Genomic DNA, 23,708 nt, shown 5'->3' with positions numbered 1-23,708 from the left:
GGACTTAACAACAGTCCTATGAGATACAAAGAGAGCCAAGGATCAGTGACATGAAATGATCACCAGTAAGAATTACAACAGTCACCGCTTACCTCGTAGCATAGGGCACACTGTCCATGATCCTTAAGAAGAGTTAGTAGAAATGCCTTGCCCATCTTGCCCCTGAACCCCTTGAAAGGTACACGACTGCTGTGTTGGTGTTTAGGGGGAGCATCTCACTTAGCCGGGACTGACTTCAACCTTGATTCCTCTGTAGTGATGGAGACTTCCCCGCTGATGAAAAATTCCCTGGGATTGCAACCTCCAAGCCAGACCGCTTTCCTATGGAATGACAGAGAACTTCAGAGAACTTGTCAAGATGAAACACCAGTCAGTCTGCGGGAGAAAGGGAAGAAGAGAACGATGGAAATCGTTTCTGGGAAACTATTTTTACATTATGTTTTGTTTGTTCCTGGTAAATAAACTGAAATCTTCTTAACATTCAAACAAAATCTAAACCACTAAATTCAACAACACAGGAGTATAACTTTTGAAAAAAATTTCTTTGGCTGCGCAGCATGTGGGATCTTAGCTCCCCAACCAGGGATTGAACCCACGCCTGCTGCATTGGAAGCGCAGAGTCTTCACCACTGGACCACCAGGGAAGTCCCAGGAATAGAACTTTTAAAGGAGAAGGTATAAACCCCTGGGTTATATGAACTGGAGATTTTTAGTAAGAAGTCAATAGATCTTTTGTTAGGCACATTTTATGTTAGGCTGTCTCCCTGCACAGGACGCAGGCGCCTTGAAAATGGAAATCACATCCCTCTATAGTACGTCCCTCTTCTTTCTGCTTTGCAGTTTGCTGCTCCACTTGTTCAACCCCACCTAGTAATAACCTATACTTCCCTTGTTCCTGTTTTCCCATCTGGAAAACAGACAAAAGGCAACCAAACAACGCAAAGGTCTCAACAAATAAGGGATACCCAAAACCAGAGATGGCCAGAACTTCTGTATCCCTCATGAAACCTAGCCCGGTGTTCAATACTTAGGTATCATTAATACATGCGTGTTGACTGAAACAGTTGAAACGCAATTCTTCCACTTCCCAGTTTAGTTTTAGTCCTCATACAAAACCTGATCATCAAATTCCTTAATGCTAGGAATCACAGTGAAAAATAATTTCTCAACTGACTTCTGTCAGATGAGTGAGAACTAAGGTTAATTCAGTGTATCTGAAGCATAGAAAGTGAGGGCAAACGTGGCACAAGATGGGGCTAGAGAAGCAGAGAGGATTCTAGAGCACGCAGAGTCTTAAAGGCCACCAGTGTGTTTTCTATTCTCAAAACAATGTTTGTGAGCGATGTTTATGAGCAATGTTCCAACTTGCTTTGAAGCTTTCTTGTGTGAAGAATGGATTGGAGGGAAACAAGATATATGGACACTAGTTAGGACCTAATCGCAACAGACAGGCAAGTTCAGTATTAGGATGTTGAGGGAGAGCTGACAGATTCCAAAGAAATTCAGGAGATAAACTGAGGCGGGCTTAATGGGGTATGAGATGGAGGAAAGGAAGGTCTTAGGGAATTAAAGGGTTTACTGCACACATGAGCAGAGTCTCAAAATTAATCATTTGAACGTACAGAGGGGGATCTCCCAAATGACACCGGTTAGGAAGCAACGGTACGCCCTTTAGAATTCCTAGAGACAGCACAAATCAACTGTTTCGATGGAAAATTCGGCGGGACCCTTGATTTCCATGGGAATATAGAGAAAAGAGACACTGATCTGGCTTGCAGGTATTTAGGAAGTTGTTAGCCTGACATCACATACTAGTCTCATGTAAGTAGGCCGTCTGAAGTATGAAGCTTAGGGGAAAAACCTTGAAGAAAACTTAAAAGCTTAAGCCACACCTCTATACTACACCACCTTTCACAGTTTCTTCTCAGATAAGCAGCATCCCCATCAGTGAAGAAACTCACATCCCACAATAGGAACAACAGGCCTAAAAATTAAATGTGTGTCTTTGGAGGTCCCATCTATGCGATATCTTCCTGGTACCAGAAAAGTCCCCAGGAAGATCGATCTTTGCACCCCTGAAAGCTTACCACCAAGGAAAATGACTAGGTCCATAGATTTCCTCCCTCAAACCAGCCTACCTCACACATAAATCACTAGCAACTCAGCCCTTAACTCACATTATCACAGTCACAAGAGTGGTTAGGGAGAAAAGCACTAACCAGGGGAACTAACACAGAGGCAATCCAGGCCAAGCTGGGCTGGTGGCAGATATCTGCTCCTTACGCTCGGGTGCATAATGCGACTCACCACAATGCCTTTTTCACAGACCCTTTTTAAAGTTTCTCCACAAAATCCAACAGCTCAAGTTAGTTCATGACGCTTCAAGGTAAACAATCGTCAAGAGAAAAACATGCAATATGTCTTACAATGTTGGATTCCTTACAAATAGGACAAGGAAATAACCATGTAGACAAAACCAGAGCATTTGAAAACATCTGCGTTCTACAAACATACCAGTGAATGCTATAAATAAGGTAATATGACATAAAACAAAATGAAAACTAGATGTGAGACTGTTCTCTTCAGTGTACAGACTTCATGGCAGTTGCTGCACGATCTAGCTACTTATATCTACAACTCTCTGTTCTGTTAATACAAAATGAGGCCCAAGTGTGTCAACTTGTTTCCCACAGAAACCAAAAAACCTACATGCATCTCTTTTCTCCGGTGCCCTTTCACCTTACCTGCTCCCAGTTCTCCACCAATGTCCTCCTCTTTCTCTAATTATTCTCCTCTTCACTGTGCTTGGCCTTGCACCCAAGCATGCAAGACAGAGAGTCCTAGAGGTCCGAGATTCTAGAGGGGCTGTTTGCAAGGGGGAGGAGATTACGGTAACTGCCACACTGTATATACTTCTGTGCAAAGAAAGAGGGACAGTGTTCAGAATGTCTCTCACATATAAAAAGAGCTGGATGGCAGGATACCTGTGTGGCCCAAGGAACTAGAGCTAGCAAATCATGGGCAAAACAATTGCAACCAAAGGCTGGAAGAGGAAAGGTCTGCAACCAGCTCTGTCTCCTAGCTCTCTGGTATTTGCTGCCAATGGGCAGAGTCTATTTCGTGAAGCATCAAGCACTGAAAAGAAGACTCCTGCTGCTGGAAGTTGACAGGAAGGAACATCCAATGCAAGACCAAGGCTTGTCCTAGAAGCAATGCCCATAATGGAAGAAAAAAAAAAAAAAAAAAAGAAAGCGGAAGAGAAATGTTAAGTCGCAAGTCCAACCTGGCCCCCAGCCTAGCCCAGCCCAAGGAAGGTAGGAGTCAAGGAGAAGAAACTAAAAGAGAAGAGCCTTGGACCACAACATTCTCCACAGGGTACACTCAACAAACTTCACCCTGCTCTTTAACCAAGTTACAACTGTAATAGTTCAAACTACATGGCTCTTTCCTTCCTAAGGATACTAGTTAAATAAGATCTATATAGCTCTAAGTATATGATACATAAAATAGAATACTCTGTAGAATATAAGTAACTGTTAGTTAATTATATTAATGAACGTCTGTAAGAAATGTTGCAATGATTTCCCTAATGGAAGAGCCTGGGGGAGGTAAATCTGTCTTCTAGGATTTCCTCCCCAGAGCTCAGAAATTGAGGGGTTGTTTTAGCTCTCCTACGCTCTCTTCACCCAAGCCCGCCCTCCTGTTGGGGATCGGACCTCCCTATTGGCTAGCTCATACCTTTCAACTGCCTGCTTTGTGACATCACTCTCCTACCAAACCTACTACCACTTGGTAGAGGTCTTGGGGTTTCCGTGGAGCCGTTTGGACCAGTAACCAGTGACCTTTGTACTGGACACGTGCGCCGTTCAGCTGCAGCCACTCAGACATCCTCTAGTGTTGTCTCCTCATCCCTTGTACCTGCAGTTGATGTCTCCTCTTCTCTGACCATGTCAGGTAAGAAAAGAAACTTTGGAAAGTTTTGCGTTCGATTTCTTTTGCCCCTAAATTGAGGAGGAGATTCAAAATAGCGTGGAATAATGAGGGAAAGTATTGAACTACAAGTCTGGAGACCTAATTTCAGTTTTGACTTTGACGTTTACTGTCTGTGTGACTTTGGACAAATCACTGACTGCCTCACAAAGCCTGCTGCTTTCCTTATCTGTTACGTTAGGATACCACATTGGGTTGATCACTCTGATCCCCTTCTTTTCCAATATTGAGCCTTAAAGGGTACCCATGTAGAAAATGAAATCAGAGACTTCTCAAAAGAGTGTTTCAACAGAAACATAGAAAAGCCAGGTGACACAGGAAACTAGCGATATATACCAAGATGTTTCATCTCCAATGGTCTCCCTCCACTAGTATTTCGACTAGTTGAAAAGAGAGAATAGGGAGAGAGGATGGAGAGTACTGGGCTATATAGGGAGGCACAGAGTCAAACGTAAGCAAGTTTAGGATTGTTTTCATTAGCACAGGCCAACAGGAACCAAGAGATGGGAAAAAAATATAAGAATGAAGAGGGAAAGCATAGAGGAGCTCTCAAGAAAGAGGCAGTTTGCCATGGAATGTTGATGGGAGCCAAAGATTTTAAATTAAAGCAGAAACAGCACAGAGGGAAATCTGCTCAGAGCAGGGCAAAACAAAGCTGATGGTAGCAAATCCTTACATTAACAGACTAAGAAGGAAAGTAAGGCCAGAACAGGGGATCACCAGGAAAGGCAGCCTATCAGAAAAGTCATACTCCGTTTTCTTTCTTTTATTGCCTCTCTGAATACAGCTGGCACTTGACAGTTTGGAATAGAAACATTTTAGAAGTATGTTTTAGAAATGATGCTTCCTAGAAACCAGAAACCAAAGTGGTTATCTAGGGGGCTGCTTTTCAGTGTTCTATTCTTTCTAATTTTTAAACTAGGTAGACATTTGACCAATTAAACATTTTAAATGATATCTTCTACATTGAATCAGAAGGACTATTTCCTTTGTGTGATATGTAGCTTCTAAGGCAAGGTTGCTTTTCATTTTTACAGTTATTTCCTTCCTAACACAGAGAGCACATTGATCAACAGCCATCGTTCGCTTGTAGATCTTAGCTACCGGAGAAGAAAAAGAAAAAGTCAAGCCCCACATCTCTAATTCCCCATTTAGGGAATTCCCTGGCGGTCCAGCGCTTTAGGACTCGGTGCTTTCACGGCCAGGGCCACGCGGCGCGGCAAAAGAAAAAAAGAAAACACAAACATCCACATTTATCTAAAACAATGTTGTGGAGTCCTTTGGATTTTCTTACATTTGAAAATCTTTTTTAATTGGATTCTAGGGATGATGGTTTTTTGAGGTCTTGGGATGTCATCTTCTTGGATGTGGAAGATGATTCTAAGTTCTAGGATAAATACAAAAACCTTCTTGATACTTTTTAAGCTTCCTTTCTGCTTATTATATGAGTTATATTCATGGAAAGATATATTTCTCCTAGGCTTAATACCTGTTACTTGCTGGGTAAAAATGTGAATGAGCACAATAATGAAACTCTTTTACACTTACTATTTTGCTGTCTGCTTTGTACCGGTTTTCATTGAAATACTTGTCTACATATGTTGTGGCTACCTATACATTCACATTTGTTGCATTCTGTTGCTTGTTGTGCATTTTTTACTGATTTATCGTCTCTGTCTGTATGCATTGGCTAGGAATTCATTCACCTCTATCACCTCCATCGTGTTTTTTGGTTAATAGTATTCACTAAAATAGAGTGGGCAAAATTCACTTTCATAATATTGCATGTATGGTACAGAATGTCATTTGTTAGTAAATTCATTAGGCTTTGATACTTGCCCACATACCCCAGTTTTCATTAATATCTATGGATTTCTTTTTCGTTACGTAACATGTTTTTCATGATTTTTCTTTGTCTTTCTAGAACTTATTGTATCTTCCTCCATATAAATCATACGCAATAGATCAGCTTATTCATCTATTAATTATTACTGCTATTATTATTGGTGGTGGTGTTATAACCACTTTATAGATGAGTAATCTGAAGTAATCAGATAACTTTTCTCTTTCCAAAAGCACTTAAGAAATCCACTTTCGGGTAATCATTTTGAGGTAGGATGAGAAACCAGGCTTGAAGAGGGCAAAAATGACTCTTTCAGTTCACCAGTTGGACTGAGCTATACGTCAACTCTAGGTAATAGCGTGGGAACTGCACAAGCAAAGGGAGACACTGAAGATGACAATGGTAATGGCCGTACTGTTTTCTAATGGACCAAAAAAATGCTTATATTATAAGTTCTATTTCTCCTGCTTTCTGGCAGTATCATGCTCAGAGTGGAGTCCTGGCAAGGAAGTCAGGATACTTAGGTTCTGAAACCTGGTAATGACACTAACATGATGAGAGAACCTGAACAAGTCAACCCGACCTCTCTGAGCCTCAGTTTCCTTACTCGTGAAATGAGACTGAAAAAAGAGAAAGTTCTCTAAGGGCCTCCTAGTTCTAAAATGCTTCCAGTCTAGGAAATAGCATAGAAGTCAATACGAGTGCAGGCTGAAGGGAAAGACAGGGCAGGGAGAAGGTTGCTTCCAGCCTAGAGAACAATGTCTGAACCATACCACTTGGCTCTTCTGCCCATCTGTGCCCAAGATGGGAGCACAGGCAGTTAATACAGAAGAGTGGAAAACTGCTCAGTCCTTACAGCCATCATTAACTGTCTGATTTTGGGTTTCTCAGGAAGGGTCGATAGTAGAGGTGTCCTGAGAGCAAGAACCTTAAGATAATGCTGTTCCTCAAACGTAGTGAGAATTTCTCAACCTCCCTGAGTTTTTCATGACCCTCTTGTTCTTACAGAAAATTTCCAAAATCCATCTCTACTTGGAACTCTAAATTCTCTGCAGCATTCTCTTCCTGTGGTGAGCAATGCAACTTCCCTAACACGAAGTGTCTGCAACTTCTCCAGAGTCTCTGCCCCTGCCGTCAGTTCGGCATCGGCTACCGGTACCTCTTTCCAGACACTCATGGGTAGTGCCTACCTTTACCAACATTCCAGCACGACTATGTTATCTGGAGTTACTGACCACAGCCAGATCTCCACTTCAGCTCCTTCCTATCCAGGTGTTCTTGAGTGGGACATCACAGGAAGCACTGAAAAGAATTCCTCTTCACTCGGAGACTTTACTCTGGCACTCACTGACCGGCACCCAGCTGCTTCCTCCATGTTTATGGCAGCCCAGTATGATAAAACTTCAGACGCCAATAACATGGTCCCTCTATATCCATCACTTTCTGCCAGGCTTGCTCAGGGAGCACCATCTCAGATTCCAAATCAGGGGCATAGCCGCCTGTCACTTCCCTACCAGGAAGGAAGCCAGGTATATTACTATAACCAAGGCACACTGGGGTCTTCACTGTATGGAGAACTTGGCTCCTGCCCGCAATCCTATGGCTCCGCGTCATACACAGGAAGTAGGGCCTCTGCGCAACCAGAAATGGGAATGGGACTGAAGGAGATTCAGCCCACAGATATCCGACCACCAGCTTCCACCTCTGCAATCTGCCACCCTGTGTCTGCTCAACGCATCACAGAAACAAGTTTTCAAGGTGAGTATACAAACGGCAGAGAAAGCTGAAGAATGAGGTCGGCATTCACAAATGGGGTCAAATCGACAGCTGGGAAGGGGTGTAGAGACAGGTAGAATTTAGATCCTGAGCCTTTAGTAACCACTACCTTCGCTCAGTGCCCTCTGTTTTTAGACTCTATGTAAGAACACCTAGGGCTTCCCTGGTGGCGCCGTGGTTAAGAATCCGCCTGCCAATGCAATGCGGGGAACACGGGTTCGAGCCCTGGTCTGGGAAGATCCCACATGCCGTGGAGCAACTAAGCCCATGTGCCACAACGACTGAGCCTGCATTCTAGAGCCCGTGAGCCGCAACTACCGAAGCCCACGCGCCTAGAGCGCATGCTCCGCAACAAGAGAAGCCCGCACAGCGCAACCAAGAGTAGACCCCGCTAGCCGCAACTAGAGAAAGCCCGTGCACAGCAATGAAGACCCTGTGCAGCCAAAAAAATAAATACGTAGAATAAATAAGTTCACACAATCAATCAATAAATAAACGTAAATTAAAAAAAACAAAAAAACAAAAAGAACACCTAATGCAGGTGGGAAGGTGGCAGGGACACTGTAAAGGTCATCTATGCTACATGTACAAGAACCCCGAGAGCACACCAATAGGTACCACATTTTTCACTGCTGTAGCCGAGCATTCCCCCTGTACTACCACACTGTAGCACTCCCTTCCCTCGTCTACTGCTACAGTCTCTTTGGAAGGTGTCTCAGAACTCTTGTTACGAGAGTGCCAGTTGAAGTGTCCTCACTTCCGTCATTTATACCAGGATTTAAGACCTTGTGGTCCGAGATCCTGTCCAGAGAGCAAGCAGGCTAAGACTCTGTCTTTGTTTCTGTATTTCATCAGAAAGGGCTCTACCCCCTCTCCTAGTTCATGGTGTGAAGTGTTCTTAGCCTCTCGGGAAAGTGGGGAGAATTGAAAGGACTCTCTATGAGAATGCTAGGCTTTGTAAAACATTTCAGTTGTTTAAAAAGAAGACTCATTTTGTATTGGACTTACAACAGTCCTATGAGATACAAAGAGAGCCAAGGATCAGTGACATGAAATGATCACCAGTTAAGCATTACAACAGTCACCGCTTACCTCGTAGCATAGGGCACTGTCCATGATCCTTAAGAAGAGTTAGTAGAAATGCCTTGCCCATCTTGCCCCTGAACCCCTTGAAAGGTACATGACTGCTGTGTTGGTGTTTAGGGGGAGCATCTCATTTACCAGGGACTGACTTCTCCCTTGATCCCTTTGTAGTGATGGAGACTTCCCTGGTGATGAAAAATTCCCTGGGATTGCAACCTCCAAGCCAGACGTTTTGTGTGACACAAACTCAAGAACTCCCCAAGTCCTGCAGTAGCAGAAACAGTCACATACTTGAGAGTAACCCACCATCTGAACTTGGGGACATTTCAGTGACAGCTCCAGTCCAGAGTGCCAGGCGTCTCCTGGCCCTGCCTCCAGCTCCAAGCCAGGGACAAACAGAGAGTAAGAACGTGGAGGATATCAAAACCAAGCTGTCAAAGCCTCTGGAGGCCTACCAGATCCCAATAGAAAACCAAGATCCTCCACTACTCCCTTTAGGAATCCCTGATATTCCCCAGCCGCTGGCCTGCACCGATCCCCTCAGCCAAGAGGAGCAGCCTGGTTCTGAAAATGCTGATCTGGGAGAGAACAGCCTGAGTCGTCAGGACCTAGGGACACTTGAAAATGGGACTGAACCTAGCAGTGGTCTTGCAGACATTACTACACTGGCGGAGGATATTCACCTTCCCCAGCTCTTTAATTCTTGGAAAGATCTTGATCGATCCCAAGGTCCCAACGTGATCAAAGCTGAAGACACCAGAGCCATTAAGGTGAATCAGGTGCAGGAAAAGCCAAGTGTCGTAAAGGTTCCCTCTGATCAACCCAGGAAGAACAAACAGAAAGCCTCTGAGCCTATCGGTGGTGCTCCCAAGGCCAAAATCCAGCCAAAGGATCCAGAGTGCCTGTTAGGGGGAGAAGCGGTTATATGCACTGCTGCAGTCAGTGACAGGGCTCCTGCGAACACGGCCAAGCACTCTCAAGGCAAACCTCAGAAAGCTGCATCCGGAAAGATCAGCAAAACTGAGAGCCATGGGCAGGAAAAGACCAAAAGGACCAGAGGAAGAAACAAGGCTGAAGAGAACAAGCAGTCAGGGAACAAAGTCAAGGCAGAAGACAAGCCAGCAATCCCCAACACGAAGCGAAAGGAACACCAAACTGAGCTTCGCCAAGAGAGCTTTCAAAAGCCTCGAACCTCCCTTGGCGTGCGCATGCTGGAGTCTGTGAAGGTTCTTCATGCGCTGGGGAAGAAGAATGAGACGAAAACTGGGCTCTCTTCCTGTCGGCTCTTGGGAAATTCAAGCAACCCCAAAGACCCCCAGCCACCCCCAGCGATCCAGCCACGGCGGCATACCCCACGTGAGGGTAAGAGGCCTGAGAAAACGCAAGTCCAAGCCCAGAAACCAGACAGCAGTGCTGAAACAGAGTGTCCATCTCCATCCCAGTGTGAGCGGCCTCCTCCTGGGAAGGTCAAGTTGATACCTCTGCCTTTTTCTGCCTGGGACAAGCCTCAAGCTCGACCCGCTCCTCGGAGGCCACAGTCTCTGGCCTCACATCGGCCTGCTGTGGCTTACCGTGCCCAGCCTGGTTCTACTGACTCAGCTCAACCTGCTGCAGTCAATTCATCCCAGCCAGCTCCTGCCTCTTTGCCAGGTCCCGCCAAACCAGCTCAGCCAACTGTGGCCAACCCAACCCAACCGGCTTGGACCAACCATACCCAGCCTCGTGTCCCTCAGCCTGCTGCTCCTAGGCCTGCACCCTACAAAACTTCATCTGGCGCTTCTCTCCAGCGCGAGCCTGTTCCCCCTGCTGTGACTAAGCGCCAGTCCCCACCCAAGCTCCAAACCCAACTTCTACTCCAAGACTTCAGCAAGCAACGAGTTCCATGGAGGGAACCCAACGTGCCTGAGCCAGTCATGTCAAAGCCCATCGAACAAGAGCAGAGGCCAGAGCGAGAGGCCATGAAGAGGCGGGCTCAACAACAACGGGAGAATGCTGCCAGATACACCTCTTCGGGGAAGCTGCAATTTTTCACCCAGAGGGACAAAGAAATGGAAATTGCTGACTACTACGGATACGTCAGGTGACAGCTGCTAGGATTCTTGCTGCCACCTTGGCTACCAGCGGTTCTTCCATACATAGGTAAGATAGGTATAGAACCGAATAAGTAAATGGAATAGAATTAATAGATGAGTAATAAACCTTTCGAATTCTGAGATGCTGCTAACTGGGGCGTGAGAAAGGAAGGCCTGAAAGTTGGATGGGAGAATGAAGGAAAGGGGTAAAAACTGAGGAAAGAGGAAGGAACTTGGCCCAGGGCTAGGAAGGCCAAAAGAGACGTATGGATTTAGGAAAGGAAGCAGGAGTGAGGATGAAATGGCAGAAGTAAAAAGCAGGGTCAGGGGTCTGGGTTGAAAGAACACAATTGGAGTAGAGTTGAAGGTGACAGGAGATGAGTCTAGGTTTACTAGGAGAAATAGAAACAAAGTCTCTCGGGGAGGTTGGCCTTAAGTCTCACAACCACCAGATAGGTATTTCAGAAAACAAGAGGTTCACGACACATCTCTGAAAGGTTTGAGTTGCCTTATTCAGGTGTGATTATAGTGGGGGAATAGGCAAATCTACCAGAGAAGTGGCTAGGGCTCAGAGTCCTCCTAGGGGCAGCTGACGACAGGGCCAGAGCCAAGGGAACTGCTGTATCAGGAGGCCCACGAACAAATCAGGGGCATAGCCGCCTGTCACTTCCCTACCAGGAAGGAAGCCAGGTATATTACTATAACCAAGGCACACTGGGGTCTTCACTGTATGGAGAACTTGGCTCCTGCCCGCAATCCTATGGCTCCCCGTCATACACAGGAAGTAGGGCCTCTGCGCAACCAGAAATGGGAATGGGACTGAAGGAGATTCAGCCCACAAATATCCGACCACCAGCTTCCACCTCTGCAATCTGCCACCCTGTGTCTGCTCAACGCATCACAGAAACAAGTTTTCAAGGTGAGTATACAAACGGCAGAGAAAGTTGAAGAATGAGGTCGGCATTCACAAACGGGGTCAAATCGACAGCTGGGAAGGGGTGTAGAGACAGGTAGAATTTAGATCCTGAGCCTTTAATAACCACTACCTTCTCTCAGTGCTCTCTGTTTTTAGACTCTATGTAAGAACAGCTAGGGCTTCCCTGGTGGCGCCTGCCAATGCAGGGGACACGGCTTCGAGCCCCGGTCTGCGAAGATCCCACATGCCGTGCAGCAACTAAGCGCATGTGCCACAACGACTGAGCCTGCATTCCAGAGCCCGTGAGCCGCAACTACCGAAGCCCACGCGCCTACAGCCCATGCTCCGCAACAAGAGAGGCCACCGCGATGAGAAGCCCGCACACCGCAACCAAGAGTAGACCCCGCTAGCCGCAACTAGAGAAAGCCCGTGCACACCAATGAGGACCCAGTGCAGCCAAAAAAATAAATACGTAGAATAAATAAGTTCAATCAATCAATCAATCAATAAACGTAAATTAAAAACAAACAAACAAACAAAAAAACAGAACACCTAATGCAGGTGGGAAGGTGGGAGGGACACTGTAAAGGTCATCTATGCTACATGTCCAAGAAACCCGAGAGCACACCAATAGGTACCACATTTTTCACTGCTGTAGCCGAGCATTCCCCCTGTACTACCACACTGTAGCACTCCCTTCCCTCGTCTACTGCTACAGTCTCTTTGGAAGGTGTTTCAGAACTCTTGTTATGAGAGTGCCAGTTGAACTGTCCTCACTTCCGTCATTTATACCAGGATTTAAGACCTTGTGGTCCGAGATCCTGTCCAGAGAGCAAGCAGGCTAAGACTCTGTCTTTGTTTCTATATTTCATCAGAAAGGGCTCTACCCCCTCTCCTAGTTCATGGTGTGAAGTGTTCTTAGCCTCTCGGGAAAGTGGGGAGAATTCAAAGGACTCTCTATGAGAATGCTAGGCTTTGTAAAACATTTCAGTTTTTTAAAAAGAAGACTCATTTTGTATTGGACTTACAACAGTCCTATGAGATACAAAGAGAGCCAAGGATCAGTGACATGAAATGATCACCAGTAAGAATTACAACAGTCACCGCTTACCTCGTAGCATAGGGCACTGTCCATGATCCTTAAGAAGAGTTAGTAGAAATGCCTTGCCCATCTTGCCCCTGAACCCCTTGAAAGGTACACGACTGCTGTGTTGGTGTTTAGGGGGAGCATCTCACTTACCCGGGACTGACTTCAACCTTGATTCCTCTGTAGTGATGGAGACTTCCCCGCTGATGAAAAATTCCCTGGGATTGCAACCTCCAAGCCAGACAGCGTTCCTATGGAATGACAGAGAACTTCAGAGAACTTGTCAAGATGAAACACCAGTCTGCGGGAGAAAGGGAAGAAGAGAACGATGGAAATCGTTTCTGGGAAACTATTTTTACATTATGTTTTGTTTGTTCCTGGTAAATAAACTGAAATCTTCTTAACATTCAAACAAAATCTAAACCACTAAATTCAACAACACAGGAGTATAACTTTAGAAAAAAATTTCTTTGGCTGCGCAGCATGTGGGATCTTAGCTCCCCAACCAGGGATTGAACCCACGCCTGCTGCATTGGAAGCGCAGAGTCTTCACCACTGGACCACCAGGGAAGTCCCAGGAATAGAACTATTAAAGGAGAAGGTATAAACCCCTGGGTTATATGAACTGGAGATTTTTAGTAAGAAGTCAATAGATCTTTTGTTAGGCACATTTTATGTTAGGCTGTCTCCCTGCACAGGACGCAGGCGCCTTGAAAATGGAAATCACATCCCTCTATAGTACGTCCCTCTTCTTTCTGCTTTGCAGTTTGCTGCTCCACTTGTTCAACCCCACCTAGTAATAACCTATACTTCCCTTGTTCCTGTTTTCCCATCTGGAAAACAGACAAAAGGCAACCAAACAACGCAAAGGTCTCAACAAATAAGGGATACCCAAAACCAGAGATGGCCAGAACTTCTGTATCCCTCATGAAACCTAGCCCGGTGTTCAATACTTAGGTATCATTAATACATGCGTGTTGACTGAAACAGTTGAAACGCAATTCTTCCACTTCCCAGTTTAGTTTTAGTCCTCATACAAAACCTGATCATCAAATTCCTTAATGCTAGGAATCACAGTGAAAAATAATTTCTCAACTGACTTCTGTCAGATGAGTGAGAACTAAGGTTAATTCAGTGTATCTGAAGCATAGAAAGTGAGGGCAAACGTGGCACAAGATGGGGCTAGAGAAGCAGAGAGGATTCTAGAGCACGCAGAGTCTTAAAGGCCACCAGTGTGTTTTCTATTCTCAAAACAATGTTTGTGAGCGATGTTTATGAGCAATGTTCCAACTTGCTTTGAAGCTTTCTTGTGTGAAGAATGGATTGGAGGGAAACAAGATATATGGACACTAGTTAGGACCTAATCGCAACAGACAGGCAAGTTCAGTATTAGGATGTTGAGGGAGAGCTGACAGATTCCAAAGAAATTCAGGAGATAAACTGAAGCGGGCTTAATGGGGTATGAGATGGAGGAAAGGAAGGTCTTAGGGAATTAAAGGGTTTACTGCACACATGAGCAGAGTCTCAAAATTAATCATTTGAACGTACAGAGGTGGATCTCCCAAATGACACCGGTTAGGAAGCAACGGTACGCACTTTAGAATTCCTAGAGACAGCACAAATCAACTGTTTCGATGGAAAATTCGGCGGGACCCTTGATTTCCATGGGAATACAGAGAAAAGAGACACTGATCTGGCTTGCAGGTATTTAGGAAGTTGTTAGCCTGACATCACATACTAGTCTCATGTAAGTAGGCCGTCTGAAGTATGAAGCTTAGGGGAAAAACCTTGAAGAAAACTTAAAAGCTTAAGCCACACCTCTATACTACACCACCTTTCACAGTTTCTTCTCAGATAAGCAGCATCCCCATCAGTGAAGAAACTCACATCTCATAATAGGAACAACAGGCCTAAAAATTAAATGTGTGTCTTTGGAGGTCCCATCTATGCGATATCTTCCTGGTACCAGAAAAGTCCCCAGGAAGATCGATCTTTGCACCCCTGAAAGCTTACCACCAAGGAAAATGACTAGGTCCATAGATTTCCTCCCTCAAACCAGCCTACCTCACACATAAATCACTAGCAACTCAGCCCTTAACTCACATTATCACAGTCACAAGAGTGGTTAGGGAGAAAAGCACTAACCAGGGGAACTAACACAGAGGCAATCCAGGCCAAGCTGGGCTGGTGGCAGATATCTGCTCCTTACGCTCGGGTGCATAATGCGACTCACCACAATGCCTTTTTCACAGACCCTTTTTAAAGTTTCTCCACAAAATCCAACAGCTCAAGTTAGTTCATGACGCTTCAAGGTAAACAATCGTCAAGAGAAAAACATGCAATATGTCTTACAATGTTGGATTCCTTACAAATAGGACAAGGAAATAACCATGTAGACAAAACCAGAGCATTTGAAAACATCTGCGTTCTACAAACATACCAGTGAATGCTATAAATAAGGTAATATGACATAAAACAAAATGAAAACTAGATGTGAGACTGTTCTCTTCAGTGTACAGACTTCATGGCAGTTGCTGCACGATCTAGCTACTTATATCTACAACTCTCTGTTCTGTTAATACAAAATGAGGCCCAAGTGTGTCAACTTGTTTCCCACAGAAACCAAAAAACCTACATGCATCTCTTTTCTCCGGTGCCCTTTCACCTTACCTGCTCCCAGTTCTCCACCAATGTCCTCCTCTTTCTCTAATTATTCTCCTCTTCATTGTGCTTGGCCTTGCACCCAAGCATGCAAGACAGAGAGTCCTAGAGGTCCGAGATTCTAGAGGGGCTGTTTGCAAGGGGGAGGAGATTACGGTAACTGCCACACTGTATATACTTCTGTGCAAAGAAAGAGGGACAGTGTTCAGAATGTCTCTCACATATAAAAAGAGCTGGATGGCAGGATACCTGTGTGGCCCAAGGAACTAGAGCTAGCAAATCATGGGCAAAACAATTGCAACCAAAGGCTGGAAGAGGAAAGGTCTGCAACCAGCTCTGTCTCCTAGCTCTCTGGTATTTGCTGCCAATGGGCAGAGTCTATTTCGTGAAGCATCAAGCACTGAAAAGAAGACTCCTGCTGCTGGAAGTTGACAGGAAGGAACATCCAATGCAAGACCAAGGCTTGTCCTAGAAGCAATGCCCATAATGGAAGAAAAAAAAAAAAAAAGAAAGCGGAAGAGAAATGTTAAGTCGCAAGTCCAACCTGGCCCCCAGCCTAGCCCAGCCCAAGGAAGGTAGGAGTCAAGGAGAAGAAACTAAAAGAGAAGAGCCTTGGACCACAACATTCTCCACAGGGTACACTCAACAAACTTCACCCTGCTCTTTAACCAAGTTACAACTGTAATAGTTCAAACTACATGGCTCTTTCCTTCCTAAGGATACTAGTTAAATAAGATCTATATAGCTCTAAGTATATGATACATAAAATAGAATACTCTGTAGAATATAAGTAACTGTTAGTTAATTATATTAATGAACGTCTGTAAGAAATGTTGCAATGATTTCCCTAATGGAAGAGCCTGGGGGAGGTAAATCTGTCTTCTAGGATTTCCTCCCCAGAGCTCAGAAATTGAGGGGTTGTTTTAGCTCTCCTACGCTCTCTTCACCCAAGCCCGCCCTCCTGTTGGGGATCGGACCTCCCTATTGGCTAGCTCATACCTTTCAACTGCCTGCTTTGTGACATCACTCTCCTACCAAACCTACTACCACTTGGTAGAGGTCTTGGGGTTTCCGTGGAGCCGTTTGGACCAGTAACCAGTGACCTTTGTACTGGACACGTGCGCCGTTCAGCTGCAGCCACTCAGACATCCTCTAGTGTTGTCTCCTCATCCCTTGTACCTGCAGTTGATGTCTCCTCTTCTCTGACCATGTCAGGTAAGAAAAGAAACTTTGGAAAGTTTTGCGTTCGATTTCTTTTGCCCCTAAATTGAGGAGGAGATTCAAAATAGCGTGGAATAATGAGGGAAAGTATTGAACTACAAGTCTGGAGACCTAATTTCAGTTTTGACTTTGACGTTTACTGTCTGTGTGACTTTGGACAAATCACTGACTGCCTCACAAAGCCTGCTGCTTTCCTTATCTGTTACGTTAGGATACCACATTGGGTTGATCACTCTGATCCCCTTCTTTTCCAATATTGAGCCTTAAAGGGTACCCATGTAGAAAATGAAATCAGAGACTTCTCAAAAGAGTGTTTCAACAGAAACATAGAAAAGCCAGGTGACACAGAAAACTAGCGATATATACCAAGATGTTTCATCTCCAATGGTCTCCCTCCACTAGTATTTCGACTAGTTGAAAAGAGAGAATAGGGAGAGAGGATGGAGAGTACTGGGCTATATAGGGAGGCACAGAGTCAAACGTAAGCAAGTTTAGGATTGTTTTCATTAGCACAGGCCAACAGGAACCAAGAGATGGGAAAAAAATATAAGAATGAAGAGGGAAAGCATAGAGGAGCTCTCAAGAAAGAGGCAGTTTGCCATGGAATGTTGATGGGAGCCAAAGATTTTAAATTAAAGCAGAAACAGCACAGAGGGAAATCTGCTCAGAGCAGGGCAAAACAAAGCTGATGGTAGCAAATCCTTACATTAACAGACTAAGAAGGAAAGTAAGGCCAGAACAGGGGATCACCAGGAAAGGCAGCCTATCAGAAAAGTCATACTCCGTTTTCTTTCTTTTATTGCCTCTCTGAATACAGCTGGCACTTGACAGTTTGGAATAGAAACATTTTAGAAGTATGTTTTAGAAATGATGCTTCCTAGAAACCAGAAACCAAAGTGGTTATCTAGGGGGCTGCTTTTCAGTGTTCTATTCTTTCTAATTTTTAAACTAGGTAGACATTTGACCAATTAAACATTTTAAATGATATCTTCTACATTGAATCAGAAGGACTATTTCCTTTGTGTGATATGTAGCTTCTAAGGCAAGGTTGCTTTTCATTTTTACAGTTATTTCCTTCCTAACACAGAGAGCACATTGATCAACAGCCATCGTTCGCTTGTAGATCTTAGCTACCGGAGAAGAAAAAGAAAAAGTCAAGCCCCACATCTCTAATTCCCCATTTAGGGAATTCCCTGGCGGTCCAGCGCTTAGGACTCGGTGCTTTCACGGCCAGGGCCACGCGGCGCGGCAAAAGAAAAAAAGAAAACACAAACATCCACATTTATCTAAAACAATGTTGTGGAGTCCTTTGGATTTTCTTACATTTGAAAATCTTTTTTAATTGGATTCTAGGGATGATGGTTTTTTGAGGTCTTGGGATGTCATCTTCTTGGATGTGGAAGATGATTCTAAGTTCTAGGATAAATACAAAAACCTTCTTGATACTTTTTAAGCTTCCTTTCTGCTTATTATATGAGTTATATTCATGGAAAGATATATTTCTCCTAGGCTTAATACCTGTTACTTGCTGGGTAAAAATATGAATGAGCACAATAATGAAACTCTTTTACACTTACTATTTTGCTGTCTGCTTTGTACCGGTTTTCATTGAAATACTTGTCTACATATGTTGTGGCTACCTATACATTCACATTTGTTGCATTCTGTTGCTTGTTGTGCATTTTTTACTGATTTATCGTCTCTGTCTGTATGCATTGGCTAGGAATTCATTCACCTCTATCACCTCCATCGTGTTTTTTGGTTAATAGTATTCACTAAAATAGAGTGGGCAAAATTCACTTTCATAATATTGCATGTATGGTACAGAATGTCATTTGTTAGTAAATTCATTAGGCTTTGATACTTGCCCACATACCCCAGTTTTCATTAATATCTATGGATTTCTTTTTCGTTACGTAACATGTTTTTCATGATTTTTCTTTGTCTTTCTAGAACTTATTGTATCTTCCTCCATATAAATCATACGCAATAGATCAGCTTATTCATCTATTAATTATTACTGCTATTATTATTGGTGGTGGTGTTATAACCACTTTATAGATGAGTAATCTGAAGTAATCAGATAACTTTTCTCTTTCCAAAAGCACTTAAGAAATCCACTTTCGGGTAATCATTTTGAGGTAGGATGAGAAACCAGGCTTGAAGAGGGCAAAAATGACTCTTTCAGTTCACCAGTTGGACTGAGCTATACGTCAACTCTAGGTAATAGCGTGGGAACTGCACAAGCAAAGGGAGACACTGAAGATGACAATGGTAATGGCCGTACTGTTTTCTAATGGACAAAAAAAATGCTTATATTATAAGTTCTATTTCTCCTGCTTTCTGGCACTATCATGCTCAGAGTGGAGTCCTGGCAAGGAAGTCAGGATACTTAGGTTCTGAAACCTGGTAATGACACTAACATAATGAGAGAACCTGAACAAGTCAACCCGACCTCTCTGAGCCTCAGTTTCCTTACTCGTGAAATGAGACTGAAAAAAGAGAAAGTTCTCTAAGGGCCTCCTAGTTCTAAAATGCTTCCAGTCTAGGAAATAGCATAGAAGTCAATACGAGTGCAGGCTGAAGGGAAAGACAGGGCAGGGAGAAGGTTGCTTCCAGCCTAGAGAACAATGTCTGAACCATACCACTTGGCTCTTCTGCCCATCTGTGCCCAAGATGGGAGCACAGGCAGTTAATACAGAAGAGTGGAAAACTGCTCAGTCCTTACAGCCATCATTAACTGTCTGATTTTGGGTTTCTCAGGAAGGGTCGATAGTAGAGGTGTCCTGAGAGCAAGAACCTTAAGATAATGCTGTTCCTCAAACGTAGTGAGAATTTCTCAACCTCCCTGAGTTTTTCATGACCCTCTTGTTCTTACAGAAAATTTCCAAAATCCATCTCTACTTGGAACTCTAAATTCTCTGCAGCATTCTCTTCCTGTGGTGAGCAATGCAACTTCCCTAACACGAAGTGTCTGCAACTTCTCCAGAGTCTCTGCCCCTGCCGTCAGTTCGGCATCGGCTACCGGTACCTCTTTCCAGACACTCATGGGTAGTGCCTACCTTTACCAACATTCCAGCACGACTATGTTATCTGGAGTTACTGACCACAGCCAGATCTCCACTTCAGCTCCTTCCTATCCAGGTGTTCTTGAGTGGGACATCACAGGAAGCACTGAAAAGAATTCCTCTTCACTCGGAGACTTTACTCTGGCACTCACTGACCGGCACCCAGCTGCTTCCTCCATGTTTATGGCAGCCCAGTATGATAAAACTTCAGACGCCAATAACATGGTCCCTCTATATCCATCACTTTCTGCCAGGCTTGCTCAGGGAGCACCATCTCAGATTCCAAATCAGGGGCATAGCCGCCTGTCACTTCCCTACCAGGAAGGAAGCCAGGTATATTACTATAACCAAGGCACACTGGGGTCTTCACTGTATGGAGAACTTGGCTCCTGCCCGCAATCCTATGGCTCCGCGTCATACACAGGAAGTAGGGCCTCTGCGCAACCAGAAATGGGAATGGGACTGAAGGAGATTCAGCCCACAAATATCCGACCACCAGCTTCCACCTCTGCAATCTGCCACCCTGTGTCTGCTCAACGCATCACAGAAACAAGTTTTCAAGGTGAGTATACAAACGGCAGAGAAAGTTGAAGAATGAGGTCGGCATTCACAAATGGGGTCAAATCGACAGCTGGGAAGGGGTGTAGAGACAGGTAGAATTTAGATCCTGAGCCTTTAGTAACCACTACCTTCGCTCAGTGCCCTCTGTTTTTAGACTCTATGTAAGAACACCTAGGGCTTCCCTGGTGGCGCCGTGGTTAAGAATCCGCCTGCCAATGCAATGCGGGGAACACGGGTTCGAGCCCTGGTCTGGGAAGATCCCACATGCCGTGGAGCAACTAAGCCCATGTGCCACAACGACTGAGCCTGCATTCTAGAGCCCGTGAGCCGCAACTACCGAAGCCCACGCGCCTAGAGCGCATGCTCCGCAACAAGAGAAGCCCGCACACCGCAACCAAGAGTAGACCCCGCTAGCCGCAACTAGAGAAAGCCCGTGCACAGCAATGAAGACCCTGTGCAGCCAAAAAAATAAATACGTAGAATAAATAAGTTCACACAATCAATCAATAAATAAACGTAAATTAAAAAAAACAAAAAAACAAAAAGAACACCTAATGCAGGTGGGAAGGTGGCAGGGACACTGTAAAGGTCATCTATGCTACATGTACAAGAACCCCGAGAGCACACCAATAGGTACCACATTTTTCACTGCTGTAGCCGAGCATTCCCCCTGTACTACCACACTGTAGCACTCCCTTCCCTCGTCTACTGCTACAGTCTCTTTGGAAGGTGTCTCAGAACTCTTGTTATGAGAGTGCCAGTTGAAGTGTCCTCACTTCCGTCATTTATACCAGGATTTAAGACCTTGTGGTCCGAGATCCTGTCCAGAGAGCAAGCAGGCTAAGACTCTGTCTTTGTTTCTGTATTTCATCAGAAAGGGCTCTACCCCCTCTCCTAGTTCATGGTGTGAAGTGTTCTTAGCCTCTCGGGAAAGTGGGGAGAATTGAAAGGACTCTATATGAGAATGCTAGGCTTTGTAAAACATTTCAGTTGTTTAAAAAGAAGACTCATTTTGTATTGGACTTACAACAGTCCTATGAGATACAAAGAGAGCCAAGGATCAGTGACATGAAATGATCACCAGTTAAGCATTACAACAGTCACCGCTTACCTCGTAGCATAGGGCACTGTCCATGATCCTTAAGAAGAGTTAGTAGAAATGCCTTGCCCATCTTGCCCCTGAACCCCTTGAAAGGTACACGACTGCTGTGTTGGTGTTTAGGGGGAGCATCTCATTTACCAGGGACTGACTTCTCCCTTGATCCCTTTGTAGTGATGGAGACTTCCCTGGTGATGAAAAATTCCCTGGGATTGCAACCTCCAAGCCAGACGTTTTGTGTGACACAAACTCAAGAACTCCCCAAGTCCTGCAGTAGCAGAAACAGTCACATACTTGAGAGTAACCCACCATCTGAACTTGGGGACATTTCAGTGACAGCTCCAGTCCAGAGTGCCAGGCGTCTCCTGGCCCTGCCTCCAGCTCCAAGCCAGGGACAAACAGAGAGTAAGAACGTGGAGGATATCAAAACCAAGCTGTCAAAGCCTCTGGAGGCCTACCAGATCCCAATAGAAAACCAAGATCCTCCACTACTCCCTTTGGGAATCCCTGATATTCCCCAGCCGCTGGCCTGCACCGATCCCCTCAGCCAAGAGGAGCAGCCTGGTTCTGAAAATGCTGATCTGGGAGAGAACAGCCTGAGTCGTCAGGACCTAGGGACACTTGAAAATGGGACTGAACCTAGCAGTGGTCTTGCAGACATTACTACACTGGCGGAGGATATTCACCTTCCCCAGCTCTTTAATTCTTGGAAAGATCTTGATCGATCCCAAGGTCCCAACGTGATCAAAGCTGAAGACACCAGAGCCATTAAGGTGAATCAGGTGCAGGAAAAGCCAAGTGTCGTAAAGGTTCCCTCTGATCAACCCAGGAAGAACAAACAGAAAGCCTCTGAGCCTATCGGTGGTGCTCCCAAGGCCAAAATCCAGCCAAAGGATCCAGAGTGCCTGTTAGGGGGAGAAGCGGTTATATGCACTGCTGCAGTCAGTGACAGGGCTCCTGCGAACACGGCCAAGCACTCTCAAGGCAAACCTCAGAAAGCTGCATCCGGAAAGATCAGCAAAACTGAGAGCCATGGGCAGGAAAAGACCAAAAGGACCAGAGGAAGAAACAAGGCTGAAGAGAACAAGCAGTCAGGGAACAAAGTCAAGGCAGAAGACAAGCCAGCAATCCCCAACACGAAGCGAAAGGAACACCAAACTGAGCTTCGCCAAGAGAGCTTTCAAAAGCCTCGAACCTCCCTTGGCGTGCGCATGCTGGAGTCTGTGAAGGTTCTTCATGAGCTGGGGAAGAAGAATGAGACGAAAACTGGGCTCTCTTCCTGTCGGCTCTTGGGAAATTCAAGCAACCCCAAAGACCCCCAGCCACCCCCAGCGATCCAGCCACGGCGGCATACCCCACGTGAGGGTAAGAGGCCTGAGAAAACGCAAGTCCAAGCCCAGAAACCAGACAGCAGTGCTGAAACAGAGTGTCCATCTCCATCCCAGTGTGAGCGGCCTCCTCCTGGGAAGGTCAAGTTGATACCTCTGCCTTTTTCTGCCTGGGACAAGCCTCAAGCTCGACCCGCTCCTCGGAGGCCACAGTCTCTGGCCTCACATCGGCCTGCTGTGGCTTACCGTGCCCAGCCTGGTTCTACTGACTCAGCTCAACCTGCTGCAGTCAATTCATCCCAGCCAGCTCCTGCCTCTTTGCCAGGTCCCGCCAAACCAGCTCAGCCAACTGTGGCCAACCCAACCCAACCGGCTTGGACCAACCATACCCAGCCTCGTGTCCCTCAGCCTGCTGCTCCTAGGCCTGCACCCTACAAAACTTCATCTGGCGCTTCTCTCCAGCGCGAGCCTGTTCCCCCTGCTGTGACTAAGCGCCAGTCCCCACCCAAGCTCCAAACCCAACTTCTACTCCAAGACTTCAGCAAGCAACGAGTTCCATGGAGGGAACCCAACGTGCCTGAGCCAGTCATGTCAAAGCCCATCGAACAAGAGCAGAGGCCAGAGCGAGAGGCCATGAAGAGGCGGGCTCAACAACAACGGGAGAATGCTGCCAGATACACCTCTTCGGGGAAGCTGCAATTTTTCACCCAGAGGGACAAAGAAATGGAAATTGCTGACTACTACGGATACGTCAGGTGACAGCTGCTAGGATTCTTGCTGCCACCTTGGCTACCAGCGGTTCTTCCATACATAGGTAAGATAGGTATAGAACCGAATAAGTAAATGGAATAGAATTAATAGATGAGTAATAAACCTTTCGAATTTTGAGATGCTGCTAACTGGGGCGTGAGAAAGGCAGGCCTGAAAGTTGGATGGGAGAATGAAGGAAAGGGGTAAAAACTGAGGAAAGAGGAAGGAACTTGGCCCAGGGCTAGGAAGGCCA

General features: G+C 45.4%; 1 long non-coding RNA gene across 4 annotated transcripts in view; it reads right to left on the bottom strand.

The window, feature by feature from the left end:
• Nucleotides 1-246: 246 nt before the first annotated feature.
• Nucleotides 247-23,708, bottom strand: part of LOC309654238 — a 45,625-nt gene continuing 22,163 nt past the window's right edge. For 2 of the 4 annotated variants that reach the window (XR_014260064.1, XR_014260065.1), the window contains exons 4-5: nucleotides 12,921-13,068; nucleotides 247-321 (exon numbers count right to left, since the gene is read on the bottom strand). This is a non-coding gene — a long non-coding RNA (uncharacterized lncRNA). Of the gene's footprint in view, nucleotides 322-8,830; nucleotides 8,848-12,920; nucleotides 13,069-23,708 lie in introns of all 4 variants that reach the window. The other 2 variants (XR_014260067.1, XR_014260066.1) reach the window with 2 other exon arrangements.

This window comes from Balaenoptera physalus (assembly GCF_965194825.1).
Source record: "Balaenoptera physalus genome assembly, contig: HAP1_SCAFFOLD_2370, whole genome shotgun sequence".
Taxonomy (NCBI): Eukaryota; Metazoa; Chordata; class Mammalia; order Artiodactyla; family Balaenopteridae; genus Balaenoptera; species Balaenoptera physalus.
The sequence above is the reverse complement of the archived record's forward strand: the minus strand, read 5'-3'. Positions and strand labels throughout refer to the sequence as shown.